Raw genomic sequence first — 17,244 nt, 5'->3', positions numbered from 1 at the left:
ACAAATAATGACATGATGGGAACGAGGAGAAAAGAGGGCCCTGTTTTTCAACACAGCTGATCTTTTAGAAGAAGAAGGCAGGATTCTTCACTTAATCATACCAGAGTAAGTTGAAGCCACAGAACATTTATTAAGCACAATAGCAAATGAGACATTAAAATTTCAAACTTTGGGTTAATTTGTTAGCAGGGGAACAGGGATGCTTTTGAACCATAGATAGAATAGATAGAATATGATCTAGATAGAATGCATAGATAGAATAAGGTCTACAAGAGAAAGTAGGGACTACTCAGGTAGAAAAAAAAAAGTGTGCCTGAACCTTGTGCGGGTATTATTATTAGTAGTATTAGTATTAGTAATAATAATAATAATAATAATAATAATAATAATAATAATAATAATAATAATAATAATAATAATAATAATAATAATAACAATAATAAAATTTGTTATAAAGCAGGATACATAGATTGCCCTTACACATATACAGATACTAAGAATATCTTACAGCAGCACTGCCCATTGCCCTAGGCAGAAAGCAATACACAGTCTATACAATATCCTGGATCTACCAGTCTAAAATGTCGTTTTTAGGGAATGAGACATTAAGATGTTTTTGAGAGCTTCCAAATACTGAGTGCACACCTTCAAGCAAGGCTTACAGATAAGCCCCAGGATTTTGAGGCATTGATTACTTACAGACACTTTCCAGACATTTCAGCCATCACAGTCTCATGGGAAAAAAAAAAAAAAAAAAAAAAAAGACATGATGGCCAAAATGTTGGGAATGTACCTGTAAATATTAGAAGGCTTAAAATTACTCTGCTTATCTCTTTGCCTTTTTCAAAATGACATACTGAGGATATCTTAGGCTTAACCCAAGGAAAGGTGGTCAAACAAAGTCTAATTAACACAGCAGTGTGTTGCAATACAATCAGATTAGAAAGAAAATCCATGATGAAGTACACAGAAACAGTCCTGTAATGATATTAGAAAATATAATTTTGAAATTCTGAGAAAGTTCAACCAAGAAACCAGGGAGAAAACAGATGCAATCCAGCCTGTTAAATGGAGAAGTGTTTTGTGTTTTCCTCTTGACCTTCAGTATTTTAGTATTTAGAAATACTATTCCAAGGTGGACATTTTTTTTAATTGGTCCATACACAGTAAAAGCTGAACACATTTTCTACCGTCTCATCATGTAGAATGCAAACAAGATTCCAGCACATTAACAAAAATCCTGATGAGGAGTGAGGTTATTCTAGGAGTATAATCTATTAATGGTTGCTTTTTGGTATAAAATGCAGTAAAATCCAATTTAATGAAAATGAAGTATGAAGTGGATGCAGCCTTCACTTACTTTTCATAAATTCCTTTGCAATGTTTCTGGAAGTTAGGCACCCTATAGGTGTAATATTGATGATTGCCTCCTATTCCATTTCAACCTATTTACGTCACCCTCTGTATCACCTACACAAGCTGTCAGCACTAGCTTTGGGCAGAAGAGGTCTGCAGCCTCCTGCTGCTCCCTGACAGCATCTTTGAGGAGGAAACATGGGTGCGAGATCAGAAACAGCATGTTTTACTCAAAGCCAGCAACGGTAACAGGAATATTTTAGAAAGTGGGAAGGGTAAACATTCCTCTAGGTGGATTTTAAAAGCCAAATTTTGTAGTAATGTTTTTAGTGCTTATTATCACTTATCCCCAAGAAAATTATAACCACAGAGGAGGTAGAGGAACCATATCAGCAAGCACAAAAGCAGTGCATGCTGGATGAATGTTCAGAGAGAAGGGAAACTGTGATTGAAGATTTTTGCAATACTGAAGCCAATACCAATGCCTAGTAGTTAACATTCAGTCACTCATCAAATATTTATTTAAAGACAGTGTAACATGTGTGGTGCAGAACTTTGAGTTTTTAAAAAGAGACAAGAGATTGTGTCTTGGGTTCGTGTTTTTTAGGTTTGATTTTTTGGGTTTTTTTTGGTGGGTTTTTTGTTTGTTTTTTGTTTGTTTGGTTTGTTTTTTAAAAAAATCTTATTTTATTTTACAATCCTTAATACTATAGCACAGCTGCTAAATCTTTTAATCTCTGGCAATTACCTCTAGAGGGTTTGCATGGCACAAAAGTGACGCTCAAGTTTATGGTGGCATTCTGTAGAGCACTGAATTTCCATCATAATCCCAACAATGAAACTAAGGCAATGAGATATTTTCTTAATCCCAGCACTAAATTCTAATTTAAGCCTAGTTCAGGTAAATAGATTTCAGATTTGTTTTTATTCTTAGACAAAGACTAATTTACTTTTAAAAAGTCTTGAAAAGTGTCTGTTTTAAGCAGTCCTTAAATTGCCAATGTTCAACAAAGCCATTTACCCTGTGGACACTTGTTACCTAAAGGAGGTGACAAATTATTGTAAATATGCAAAGCAATCCTAAATTCTTCAGCCACTGCAATACTAAATGCCAAATCCCTGCCAAGGTTATGACCTTATCTGGGGGCAGAAAATTGTAATAAAAAGATAACTTCCTTATCACTACACCCTTTGAAATAATCACACATTACTGCTGAAGCTCTCTGATTTCTAGATTTATTTTTTTTTGTCCTAAAGGAAAGTTAGTTTTTTAATAGTTGAGGTTCTTGGTAATTGGAATCCCAGCCCAAAGGTACTGGTGTACAGCTCTCAAATGTATCCTTGGCATTCTGAAACCTTAACTGACCGGAGGCAGTCATAGATACTCACAGTGGATAGCTGTAACCAAGTCTTCCTTTGCTCCCTCCAAGTCAGAGAACAAAACTTCCCTGAGGGTGTGACTCGTAGCAATGTGTCTAACTCAGTTCTCGGAGACATCTGGGACAGCCTCCACCCACCCAGCACGCTCCTGCTGCTCAGGAGTGGCCCCCTCCAAGGCCCAATGGTTACAGAAACCTGACTCCCTACAGTGCTGGTAAAGTTCACCTTTTCCCCTCTTGGTCCTGAATCTTTTTCTGTTTCTGAGAACCAGTCCGAAATTTGTTTGGCACAGGGTCTAACACCGGTTTCTCAAGATGTGCTCCTGGAAGTATTTATAGGCTATTAAGTAGAGAAAAGATGACATATTGTTAACAGTACAGTGATTCACATGCAGACAAGGAGTTGGATAGTCATCCCCTTTTTCCACTCAAAGCCATTGTTGTGCTTTGTGTTTTCCTTCCATGTCTATGTACTCCATGCTTTGCATGAGGCATCTGTTATCCATAATGGCACTGCCTGTGCATACTAAGGGGTATTTCTTGTCATAATACTGTAATATGTAATTTATGACATGAAATTTCACCAAGGAAAAAAAAAGTAAGAATAGGAGGAAACTGCAACTATTATATCCCAAGTCATTTACTTATGTGGAGAAATAGATTTAATTTAATTGAAAGTTGCTTTGATATGGGAATGGTTTAATATTCTCCAAACCCTTGACCCTTGGGTTTCAGTAGTCATAAGAATTAAAACAAGAAGGACCATTACAATTTGCTCCAAATTAATGATGAACCCAGGACAATTTAATCTAGTAGGGAGTTTGCTCACAACACTTACATTCAAATAAGAGTGCATCATCCTATTTTTGCATATTCAAAACCAATATTAACCAATATTAACCAGCACACTAACAAGGGTAGGTAAATTTTCACAAAGTCAGAGTTGGGGACTGTATGGATACCTTTACATAGCCACCGATTCCACATTACTCTTTACATTGCTACAGACAGCTACAGTCAGATTACAAATATCTGAAAATCCTGTTCAGCAACATGAAATCTGAGACACTGTTATAGATAGTTGGGGGTTTTTTTTCTTCTTTCATTACCAGTGACAAAGGAGCAGGTCCAAACTTTCACACTGCCTTTCAAAGGTCTAAATTAATTTTAGAAAGTGCCAAAACCTTTGAATCTCCATCTCTAACAAGTTTATTTGAGCTCCACATCAACCCTCTACTTTAGAACAGTTGTAAAATAGTTTTTGCTCAAGCTATGTGAGCGGTTGACTAAATGATTTTATGTGATATTTTATGTGATATAGACAAGGTAAAGGCAGGAGCCAGAGGAGAGAACAGTTTAGAACAGTTTAGAACTTTTTCTCCTCAGACAGCAAGGCCTCGGGAGCATGGCTAAAACCTCCAATTACATTTTTCAAATAGTGGAGCATGTTAGACCAGTAAGGCCCAAAATCTTGTCCAGCCTGACAGGATCAGCAGGTTTTCACCCTGAATTGTGTCACCACCTCAGGGACAAGAACAGCAGAGTCCCAGACAAACCTTGCCTCAGAAATGAACAACACAGGGACACCCTGTTCAAATTTTCAGAGATTCAGGTGGAAGTTTTGCTGCAAGAGTCCTGCAGAATACCCATGCAAATTATAAAACTGAGATCAGGCCCTCCTGCCCAGTCCCTCAATCAACACTAAAGGCATCTACAGCAGTCAATTTGAGATATTTCTTACCATCAGTACAAGTTTTTTTCATTATGCTTTTTCCACCACTGATACTTGAGCATAATGTCCATAATGACACCAGTTTTCAATAAAATCATCACGACACCAGTTGCTGTTATCACAACAATTCAGCTCAAAACCATCTTGGATATTAAGGCTTTTCCAACGTACCCATTTCCAAACACTATTTACACAGACTCATCTAGTTGCCTAGTTACATGCCTTATTAAAAGTCTTTTGACCTGTGTGATGTAATGCACCTGATCCTCAGCAAAGCATTGGAAAATCTGCACATATCATGTTGTCAGAAAAATAAAAAAAAGAAAAAAAGAAAAAAATTATTATCATTATTATAACTTATTATTTAATATTGCTTCCAAAGGCAAGATAACAACAAGGAATCAGTGTCCTACTTAAATAAATCATGTTTTGTCCTGAACACAGTATAGAACTTAAGTTTCTAAGTCTTTCATTGACTGGATGCTTGTGATTTGGTTTAACACAGGATGCTGGCATATTTCCATAGTTACAGGCATATAAATGACTTCAGCAGAGTTCTCCAACAAGCTAAATTAACTCAGTGTCCACATTACTAATGCATAATCCCAAAGTAAAGGTGATTGTGAATGCTTTTTGATGGAAATATTAATTTTTGCAGTTTGAGTGCATGCAAATTCAACAGGAGTTTCTATTGAAATTAAAAGTTAGCTCACATTAAAAAATACGGAATATTTTGGAAGTGATTCTTACTAGAAAATACCCAATATCCCTACCATGAAACTTAAAAGAATGAAAACAGAGACAAGCCTGAACTATCAGTTCTGTAAGGAAGCTTTGAATTATTTTCCAGTAAAACCTGGCAAATGAAGAAGAGAGTTAATCTCCTGAGAGATCAGTAATTTATGTTGATACCCTAAATTTCTTTGATAAATAACAGAGACAGAATAAGAAGCACTGAAATGAAAGTACTGAGGTTGGAAACTGTGGTGCTCAGCTCCTGTAATGAAGCATGTAGTGTTACAGGCAAGTGTCAGAATCAAAGCAGGATTAGCAAGTACCAAGCTCAAAGGTTACTCTGTGTTTTCCTCTCACACTTATTTAGAATAACTTTCACTTTCTAGCCAAGATTTTTGATCTGTGAACAACAACAGAAATTGTTAGCTCCTATTAACTTCAAACAGAAAGTGGGTTGTGAAATATTCCTTTTGTGATATAAAATTCAGTCACAAAGAGGAAGAGGACAGGGCAAAACAAAAGAGAACCACAAAGTACTGTTCAGGCTGACCAAAAGATTCCATACCTTATAAATGGGTTTGGGATTATTTTTTCTCTTGGAATTTCCTTTTTTTTGCCCTGTGAAGTCTGAGTTAATTTTAATCTTCATGCTTTAGAAGATGTCCATGAAAGCATTCTTCAAAAGAGTTAGTTCTGTGATTCTGGGAAGTGCCTAACATGTCTCTTCTGGAGTAATGGAGAAGCAAGTGGGATTTTCAGCAGTTTGGGGTTGTACCCAAGCTGGGAGGAAGCTAAGTGCTCTTTAGGAATTACTACAGCACTCCCCCCTTTCAGTGAAACTGAAAGGCTCCCATGTTTTTGTCTGTTATCTGACACTGTCAGTGTGGTTTCCTAACTACATGTTGTTCTGCAGGAATCTGCTGATGAAATTGCAGCTCCTTTCTGACTTCCAGTCCTCACTGTTTCTCCTCCTTCCCTCTGTCTTCTCCCACAGACCCACCCCAGATCCCCACTCACAGCTTTTTCCCCACGTCACTCTTCATCCATCTCTGAAACTGACAGTCCACTTTTAATCAAAATGCTCCATTTAAAGAGAGTCATTAAATCTAGTTGTCATAAATGCCTAGATATAAGCCAATAAACCAGCATATCACGGAGAAGTTTTATAGTATCTTTTAGATATTTCTTGGCGAGAATCCATTACAACTCATTAAATGCTCTCACATCTTATCCTCCAAGTTGAAAGCCTACAGTAAACATGAAATGTCCTAACTTCTGCTTCCTATAACATGTTACACATTTTCAAAAATCAATAGGATTTTTTTTCAATTTAATTTCCTTTTGCCTGGGAGATATTCATGACCTGCAGTCAAGTCAGCTTCTATACATCTGCTTGACTCTTCAGGCAGGTATTTTCTCCCTGTAGGTGCTCTACAAGCAGTTTTTGGCTCTTTTAATTATTCCCAGATGGATTTCCTGGACCAACTGGAAGGTGCCATAAAAATATCTTCTGTGTAAAATACAGAGCAAGATAGGTTCTATTGATATTGCTGGAAACACTTTACTTCATAAATTTAAGGATCACAATAGTCTTTACAGTTACAAACATACCTGATACTGAGGTTTGGTTTGAGACTTGTCAGTTGAGTTTTAACACACTCAGCATATTTTGTATTTAAATCAGGTTATTCTAGGTCCTCATGTAAAGTGTATGACATCAATTTAAATGTTCAGAACATATTGCTTGAACACTCCTGATTTCTGGAAAAAAACTTCCAGAAAGGTTTTGGCTAGTGGGCACTATTGTGTGGTAACAAGTTCACCTGCTCATTGTTTACCAGTTTTTATATTAGTTGTTCCATTCTCTTCTCCAGAACTAGACAATAATTTATCTTTCTGAAAATGCTGCAGCAATGATAAGGGTAGGTCAAATGTCTTAATCTTTTCCATGGTTTCGAGTACCTGTTTGTGGAGGAAATCACTATCTGAGAGACTCATCCAGTTATTCTGAAACTCTTAGATGTAAGTAATTTCAGCCTGTCAATATGCAAGTCAGGAAATTCCTCTTTAGTATCCTGCTTTCTTATGAGTGATACTGAAACCCTTTATTTAATCCTGAAATTTCTAGATCACTGGGCTTCTCTCAAATGCAAAGCACAAATATACGTGTTCAGCCCTTTAGCATTACTGTTTTTTCTTCTCTTTTTACATTCAAGTGAACTAATAACATTTTCTTCATCTGTATTTTTAAATCCCTTGCAGCCTAGGCTCTACCATTCACAGCTCCACCAATGGCCTTTTTAATTTCCTTTTGTTGCATGTTCTCTACCACTGACAGCCTTATTTCCCTCAGTCATTAATTCTGCCTGCATGGGCAGCTTCCTTACTGCAGCTACCTGCAGTAGATGTTGAGCACCTATCAGGACTTCCTTTAAGAAAGTCTGAAAAAAACCCCAAGTGATGACTTCAGATCATCAATCAACTGATCAAATGCCAAGGAGGTCAAAGTGCCTAAACATCAGAAAGCTTCTGCAAAAATGGAAGTAATCATCAGGTAATAATCATCTGCTGGGCAAAGGGCAAAACTGAGACTAAGATTTCTAGAACACAAGTCTTCTAAAGAGTGGCTGAGGGAGCTGAGGTTGTTTATGGAGAAAAGGAGGCTCAGGAGAGGCCTTGTCACTCTCTACAACTATCTAAAGGGAGGGTATAACCAGGTGGGGGCTGGAGTCTTTTCCCAAGAAAGATACAATAGGACAAGAGAAAATGGCCTCAAGCTGCAGCAGAGAAAGTTTAGATTTAATATTAGGATAAATTTCTTTCTCAAAAGTGTTGCCAAGCAGTGGAACAGACTGCCCAGCATAGAGGTGGACTCATCATCCCTGGAGGTATTTGAAAGTCATTCAGATGTAGCACTTGGGGTCATGGTTTAGTGGTGGACTTGAGAGTGCTAGATTTATGGCTGGACTCTGTCATATTGGTCCTTTCCAACCTGAATGATTCTATAATTCTATGAGATTTAAATTAATTATATAGACTTAGATTTTAGTAATCACTAATAGGAGGAGTGAGCTGTGGATTATTTCCTGAGGTGCTGCCTTTGGTCCTGGTTTTTCCCCTGCAGCTGGCATGGGAAGGCAGAGATTCAGCAGTATGAAGCTGGCAAGAGATGTATAGGGGACTACTGACAAACTTGTATGAATGTAATAGAATTAAAACATAATCAATGAACTATTTCCCCTCTATTAGTCCTATAATCAAAGAGGAATTACAAAGTCAAAATTTTCAAAGACGTATCATCTCTCCTCCCTAGTGGTAGGTACCCACCTGGAAAAATGTGCTCAGTCCCTGGAGGAATAACAACCTCCAGTTGTGTAGCAAAAGGATTTGGCAAGAAACATCTAAACAGTTTACATATATCACTTGGTATGTTTTCAGAAAGATTTTATAACATTCATGTGCAGTAACAATGAGTAGTTTAGGTGAGTCCAGAGGTCTCTTTCAGTCTATGCCCCATGACTGCAAGAACAGTGAAATGTTTGGTTCTACTGTTAATATCATTACCACCATTTTTGCTTTAAAATTTTTGATTTAAAATCTCAGCTTTCATTAAATTAGACTTCTAAACCTCGCTGTTTCAGAGGAAAACTTCAAAGACGACACAAGTTAAATATCACAAATCAGGAAAAAACCAGCAGAGACAGTTTTACTGGCAAAAACTGTCCACCGGTGTTTTTCTAAAAGTAAGTAAATATGTTGAAGCCTTTTCCCCTATTGTTTTCAAAGCAGCAATTTATGGAGATAAGTTCTTGGGCTACAGACCAATGGAATCTACAAATAATGTGTCTATAATTCAGATTATTTTTAAGACATGAAATACACAATTGCATGGAGACTGTTAAAAGAAGAGATTCTGAGGCATTGAACTGGTGCTGGAACATCAGAAGAGCTATGCTCTCTTGTGCCTTTTTTATACATGTTGAAACAGGGGTTTGACAACTTCTAGCTTCTCTTCAAACGGGCTGTGTGGTAGAGAACTGTACACACAGAGAGGAGGATCTGCCAGTGTTGTTTGCAGCCTTACCAAGAAATCTTGTTGTTCGTGTCAGAGTGGGCAAGCAGGCAAACTACAAAGGGGGAATAATGCTAGAAATAACTGCATGAGATCATCTAACCTTGAAATTATAACAACCCATGAATAGCCAAGTTGAAATTTCCTGGTTTGCTTTGCTAGGGGTGTCAGTCAGGTGCCTGCCTACTTTATTGCATATTCTTCCTTAGAATGGAATACTGAAAAACTGGTTTCCAAGGAAAGCAGCATGTGTCAGTGGACTTATTTATGTAGGTATAATGTCAACACTGCTGAGGGGACCTTGCCTCCTGGTGATAGAATACCAGCCTTTGACACTTCACAACTGTTTTCAGAGTGCCTTTGCTACAAAACTCCCAAAGATGATTTTCTATCTAATCCCATTTCCAGCCACCACAGCAGGGAGCACATCTCTCTGTATTGTAATGTGGCATTCTGTTTTCCATTCAAGCTATTATTTACTATTTCTTTTTAAATTCAGTGTATTTTGGGTTTTTATATTATTACTGTCTCTTAGTAATTATTACTGTCTCTTAATAAGCATTTCTATTCTCAAATGTAGAAGACTTGAGATCAGGGAGGCAAAAATTCCATAACATTTTGCAGGAAGAAGAGCATTAAAGCTTTGATGTAAATATCCGCAGCTCCAGACTCCACCTGGTCCTGGATGCACAAGGAGCAGAGCCAGCGGAGGGAGGAAGCCTTTACAGCTGGGCTGAGAGGAGAATCCAAGGGAAGAAAAGGCAGCAGTTGTGCTCAATTGAAATGCAGACTGCCTGCCAAGTTCTCCAATTGCACCAGGAAGTATTTTTTAATCAGTTTAAAAGAAAAAAAGGAAAAAAAAAAAAGGAGGGGGGGAAAGGAGAATGATTATTAGAAACAAGGTGACTTCTTTATTATTCTATTTTTATTTTCCTAGAAGGATGGATTGTCACTTAGAATATTGTTTTCAATTTTCAGTTGTAAGAAAATTTCTCAGGAGCAGTTTAACACAGGTGTCTCAAGGAAGGTTATCTCTTGTTTACAGTACATTTTGTTACAGTCCTTAAGGTGCTAAAACAGTGACAAACAGGCATCTAAATACATGATACATGCTACCACAGTTTGGAGAAGTCATGATTATTAACTATTTCCCGTCAACTTTTACATTGCATTAATATGCTTCACGTTGCACATCTGTCACACACATCCTCCCATTCAACTTAAGGGAAAAATAGATTTATACAGAGTTACCCGTACTTACATGTCATCAACATAGCTAATGTTAAGATGCAACAGGTGAAATCTTCAGAGACATTACACTAGTTAGTCTGCCTGAGGAACTGGCCCTCAGTCTCTTCAGCTTGTCTTGTAATCCTCACCTATTAAAATGATCTTCATCACCCTATCACCTCTTTTTAAATCTTGTTTAATTAAGTTAAAAAAGTCCAACTAGATGGAAAAAATAATTTAAACTGATTTTTTATCACAATAATCCTTTGTTCTTTTGACTTGTCTAATTTAGGATTATCTTTATTTCCTTACACAATCACCCAGTTATCATGGTAAGAGTAAGGGAATTGCAGCTCTAACCACTTACCAAATGAAAATAACAGGTCAGAACATTCTTGTTGACTGCAGTGGGAAACAAATCAAACCTAAGGACTACACTGCAGGAGCACAAATTCTACAAGCAGGCAGCAGTGGAATGGCCTGTTTGATGCAGCATACAGACAGTACTAGTCTGTATGCTCTGTTAGTAGATACAGTTTTACACAAGATTTTTATTATCATGAGTAATTCTGACAGAGATATGGATTAATTCCATTGTAACACTTTATTTCCAACTTGATAAAAACTATAAATGCAGAGGATCCATTTAAAAGCAATGGCTTCCAGTAGCAATATGGACTAAACCTTTGTTCATGTAGAGCATTAACACAAAAGTACAACTTAAGTTAGGTGTCCAGTGCATATGGCTGCAGCAAAAGAAGGCATTTTCATCTTTATTTATTTGCATAAGTCTCCTTTGCCAGTAGCTGGCAGAGGAAGGCTGAATACATGCAGCTGCTCAATTGCTGTAGAATAGGTGCCTCCTTTAAAGTCAGTAAACTCACGATAATTTAATTCAATTCACTTACAATAGGTCAGAATTTTCTGCCTTGGAAGAATTCAATATAAATACTTCTAGCTCAATAGACTACAGTACAAACACGCATCTTCTTCCTCCACACCTCTTTGAGCAGATACCATGGCCTTCACCTGTTTGTGGTGTCATAGGATGGTTTGGGTTGGAAAGGACCTTAAAAATCATCTTGTTCCAATATCCCTACCATGGGCAGGGACACCTTTCACTAGACCAGGTTGCTCAAAGCCCCATCCAGCCTGACCTTGGACACATCCAGGGATGGGGTATCCACAACTTTTCCAAGCAGCCCATTCCTGCCTCACTACCGTCACAGTGGAGAATTTTCTTCCTAATATCTAATCTAAACCTATGCTTTATGTTTGATATGTGACCCAAGAAATCAATGGAAATCCCACTAGTATGCCTCAATATTATTTATTTATTTTCTCTACCAATAATTTTATTTTTGCGCTGTGTTTTATTTCAGGCTTCATCTATGTTCATTAGACATATTAACCCTGACTTACTTGTAGCAGTGTCAAAAAAAGCATTACAATGTACTAGAAAGGAGCATTGAACCACAGAGTCTTCCTGCCACTGACATGCCAAACTTTCTGCTTTTCAAAATGCACAAGTCCTAAGCATTGTTAGCACACAAAGATACCTCAGGCAGAAGATCACTGTATTTGGCAACTTTTATAGTTTACCCCAAAGCTTGGGGTATTTTGGCTGAGGAGGTGGAAGAGAGACACTGACATTGAGTACTTCTCTGAATGGACAGGAGTCTCTCAGCTGCTCACATCTTTGCATTCTGTGTACACCATCTGTGCACCCAGGTCCTTAGAGACAGAGGCCTGTTGTGTTTGAGAAATACATAAAGTCTTACTCCAATAGTAATCTATTACTGACTCCAAGAGCACCAAAATATGAGAGTTCTTACAACTACCCTGATACCATAAAAATTTGATTGTGGGTTTTTTTGTTTGGTTGCCTTTTTGTTGTTGTTGTTGTTGTTTTGTTTAAATCATGTGAATACAGGTCAAAGAATAAAAAGACAGCACCCTTACAAAAATAGGAAGTGCACACACATTCTCCAACAAAAATCCATCTCCTAGAATTGTCTTCTGTGTCATGAATCCTTTCTCTGGGGACAACCAAGGTTTGATTCACTTTACCCTCAAACCTTAATGCATGGAAAAAATTCTCAATTAAACTTTTTAAAGAGTCTTTAATACAACCACACTGGTCAAGGGAATGTCCCTTTAGGGCACGTGCCCATGGCAGTTCAAAAGACTCAAGAAACCTATGAGTTTTTTAAATTATTACTTTTTAAAATGTTACTTAAGGGTTTATGACATATAGCTATTCAGCAACAGTTTAAGAGATGGACTATCAGACAGTAAACAAGAGCTCTGGTGTGAGTCTGTCAGAAGAAGGGGTTTGGTGGTTCTGATGGGGAATAACCAATGTGTTTGTGACTAGATAAGAGTATCAGCTGCTGTTAACCATTTGTACCACACCACATGGGGTTTTCTTTTATGTTGGGGTGTCTCCCACTCATCCATAAGAAAAGAAGCCCTTTTGCCTCTTTGGAAGTACCTTTCATTGCACACAGCGGAAATAAAAGAACAAGGAATATGCATGTATAAAAGTGCAAGGAATGAAAAAGGCCAGAATTGTGTTCACCCCAACACCTCCCACAATTCTCAGCAAGGACAGAGGTTCTTCCGTAGGCCCCTTGACACCAGCAGCAAGGCAAACCAGCACACTGCACAGTACTTTTGAGATGGGAGAGCTGCCATCAGCTTCCATGCTTTCCAGGAGGCCCCAAATCTTAAGCCAGCAAGGTGGTTTTGCTGCCTTCCAGGGAGCACACACAAACCCCCTTGGCGGAGCCCTATTGGACTGGCAAGACCTTGGTGGGGCAGCCAAAGAGGAGGGTTGTCTCTGAACAGATGCCAGCAGCATCTGTTCCTTTGCATTCCTGTGATGGGGTCTGTATTCACTTTTGGCCCGATCATTAGCCAGACATGAAGAGGTAATACCTTCTTTATCCATCCATGAATGGAGCAAGTAAGGGGCAATATATGGAGCACTTGGGGTAAAGATTACATTTTGGGTAGACCTACTTCTCATTTTCACAAGAAGATTCAGGGTAATCTGCACACAGTAGTTTGTATATGTGTCTGCATCATTACATACGGCTGTGCTAGTTAAGTCAGGCTCATAAACAACCACTTTATAGGGGGAGAAAAAAAATCACAAGAAAAAAGAAAATAAATATAGTCTTGAATTTAGAAAGGCCAGCTCACTTTGCTCTGCTGCATAAAGCACATGCTCCATCTTAAGTACATGAGCAATTCCTGTAACAACTCTTGCTCGAACACAAGTGTGCACTTCAGTGCCTGCACTTGGCTGAATCCTTAATTTCCAACTCATTTCTCTAAAGACATTTCTTAAGCAAAGGGAAGTTAGTTGTAAGAAATTATCTGCTTTTTCACTGTTGGGAAAAGTAAACAAGTGTAATTTCTCATTCTCTTTCACCTCTGGTTTTAAGAAAGCCTTGCTCTGATTCATGACATTTATTTAAAAATAAATGCTTTCAGGCCAGGAAAAAACAGTCTTTGTTTTAAAGAGGGAACAATACAAAATGGCATCTTCAGCTCTTTTTCAATAATAATTATTCTTATTTTCAAAAAGAATATCTTTTGTAACAGTAGTTTACCATACAAGCAGTAGCACTAGAATTTTTGGTTCTTGGATTCTGTGTGAAGTCGTGCACGCAGCTGAAACTACCAGTGCCCTGAATGTTTCACAACCACATGACATCCTTTCACAGGCCAACAGCTTCCCTTTCTGCCAGAAAAACACACTAGAGATTCATTTGGAGTGAGGAGCTTAATTCAAAGCTTTCCTTGCATGCTCCTGTGTGAGAGGGTGTACTTGCTAGGAGGCAGGACATTAAGATATCTGCATTTAAGAAGAACATTTCAAATTTTAAAAAGGGCACTGAGCACTTCTAAGATAAATGTAGAAGCTAGTTGGCAGGACTAGCTGGAAAGGGTTAGGAGATAATTTTAAAGGAAACTATAAAGTAAGAAATGCAATAGCTGAGGTTCCAACAGCTATTATCATCACATTTCAAAAATGTTTTCCTGAAAAATATATCACACTGACCGCCTACTGTGGAAACTGCTGAAGCCTCTGGAACTTCGGGAAGAGTGAGTGGGTGGATTGCTGCAAGTTACAGGCTTGAGAATAAATCATCAAACTGTGAGTGTGCCCAGGCTGTGTTATAAGACCGTCATTTCATGGTGACCCTTTATCCTTTCCCGTATCTTTCCATCTCTGCCCTTTATTAGCATGTCACCAATGTCAGGCTATGGACTCTTCAAGGATGGAACACACCTTACCATATTTTTTTCCTGCAAGATGCCCAAAAAGCACTTCCCAGAGAGATGAAGAGAACTCCCAGGGACCTCAGCTAGGTGGGATGCAGTCATTGTGCAGGAGACTCACATGCTTCAGCATTTGCTAAATGTGTGCCATAAAATTGATCGGATATGCTGCTGTACCAACACAGGTTTCCAGCTGTATATTTTGCATGGGTTGATTCTGCCATTTCCAGATGTACAGTCTTAACCTTGCACTACCCTAGACTAGATCTTGTCTATGTCTTGTCTATATTTGCAATATTACTGTAATATTTCAAAGCACATAGTTGGGGCCTGCAAGTTATATTTTAAGTTCCTTAAGTACCTAGCATTTAACAGGAATTATTCTGTAATAATTCTATTTAGAATTACACCAGCAATTCCTTGCAAACTGCCTTTTTATTTTTTTAAATGCCTTTTATTAAAAAGTGATGTGGTAAACTGATTCTCTCAGGACAGTCATAAGTAATTTTGGAAAAAGAACTGAATTCTAGGAACTTTGAGTTAAACAACATTCACTCAAATGTCTAATGCTTTTTTTAAAAAAAAATTCCACCCCTCCATATTTCCCCAAGCATAAGTTTTGTAACACTTTCTAGCACTTCAGAAGAGCTGCAGGGTCAGAATAGGAGAGCTTCAGCAGGTGACTGGAGCTCCAAAGGGGCTGAGGCTGGTGTGGACCAGCCTTTTCCTCCTGGCCTCCCTCCCCAGTTATAAGAGCTGTCCCAAGCAGTAAGGCCTCGATGCAGGAAAAATAATGGGGATGAAATGTGCTGATCTAACTGTTCATCATAGATGAAAAGCATTGTTTCCATCCAGCTTCCCACACCCATTCCTCTCTTATATTAAACTATTCCTATCAGCCACTTTAGCTTTCCTATGAAGACAGGCTGAGAGAGTTTGGGGCTTTTCAACCTGCTGGTTTTGGGGAAACCTTATAGCACCTTCCAGTACCTAAAGGGGACTACAAGAGATCTGGAGAGGAACTTTTTTACAAGGAAAAACAGCAACAGGACAAGGGGAATGGCTTCAGGGCAAAAGAGAATAAATTTAGATTAGATATTAGGAGAGAATTCTTTACTGTGAGGATGGTGAGGCACTGGAGCAGCTTGCCCAGAGAAGCTGTGGATGCTTCATCCCTGGGAGTGTTCAAGGTCAGGTTGGATGGGGCATTAAGCAACCTGGTCTAGTGGAAGGTGGCCCTAGGAATTAGATGATCTTTAGGTTCCTTCCAACCCTGAACAGTCTACGATTCACCCAGAAGGAAGCAAACTGAGAAAAAAAGAATGTAAAGTACATAAATTTGTTCTAGTATTAAGGCTGACTCATCACATAGAGTCCAAGCAGCCTGCAGCTGGTACAGAGGAGTGAGACAGACATCTCCTTTGTGGTTAAAGATGGATGCATCTGCTTATTCCACCCAGCTTCTCACCTACCTGAGTGAGGGCACTCAAGGACTGTAGTTTCTCCTAGGGCAGAAAGATACTGTGGGGTCAAGACTAAAACCTAACAATTAGCTAGGGATTCCACCTACTGTAACAAGAGCAATACCAGAAGTTCATGCTTGAGAGCATGTGTCTGCAGCTGCCTCCTCCAAAGAAAGAGAAACAAATAGCCTTCTCTAAAGCTGAATGCTGGGGAAAAAAAAATTAAAAAATCACCACTTCTGGTAATTTTCTTGCGTAAATTTTGCAAGGTTTTTGAGCTTCCTGGGATACCTCAGGAAATGTGGGTTTCCTCATCCAAACCAGTCAGTCTTGTAAATTGGTGCTGTAGAAACCAGCAGCAGGTGTGGTTAGCTCATGAAACCACTGGAGAAATAGACTGCAGCAGCTCTCTAGCAATGGGATCAGTGTTTAGGGCATGAGAGTATCCACAGACACCACAACAAATTCCCTTGTCTCTGAGGGGAAAACGATACCATTCCTGATCTCAATCAAAATTACAATACATCAGCTACAAGCTGATCTCATACTCACTAGCTGCTTTTCCAGCATTTGTCTGGAATTTCTGGCACATGGGACCACCAGCTCCACACTCTGCCCAAAAGGCAGAGTGCCTCTCCCAAAAGGAGCAGAGGATCAGGGGACCAATGCTCTTTGCCTTGACAGGCAGCTCTGGGATGCAACATCTATTAAAGCACACTTCAAGCCAGAGGAACAGTGCAAGAGCAGCAGCCTCGTCAAAGGGCACAGCACTGTTCCACCAAGCACACTGGAACAGAAAAGGTGTTCTCTTGTACATTAATCCTGAGACTGAAAAGGAGGAAGGTTGTTGACAAGCTTTTGAAATTCAAAGTAGGAGAAAAAAGGTGATCTTTCCACAGAAAATCTGCATTGCTATGGAGTAGAACAAACATTTTGGGAGTTTCCTAATGGGATCTTCTGCTAATGGGTGATATAGATGGGCTG

The sequence above is a fragment of the Parus major genome, chromosome 3, assembly GCF_001522545.3.
Source record: "Parus major isolate Abel chromosome 3, Parus_major1.1, whole genome shotgun sequence".
In the NCBI taxonomy this organism is placed as follows: Eukaryota; Metazoa; Chordata; class Aves; order Passeriformes; family Paridae; genus Parus; species Parus major.
Note: the sequence above shows the minus strand (reverse complement) of the source record.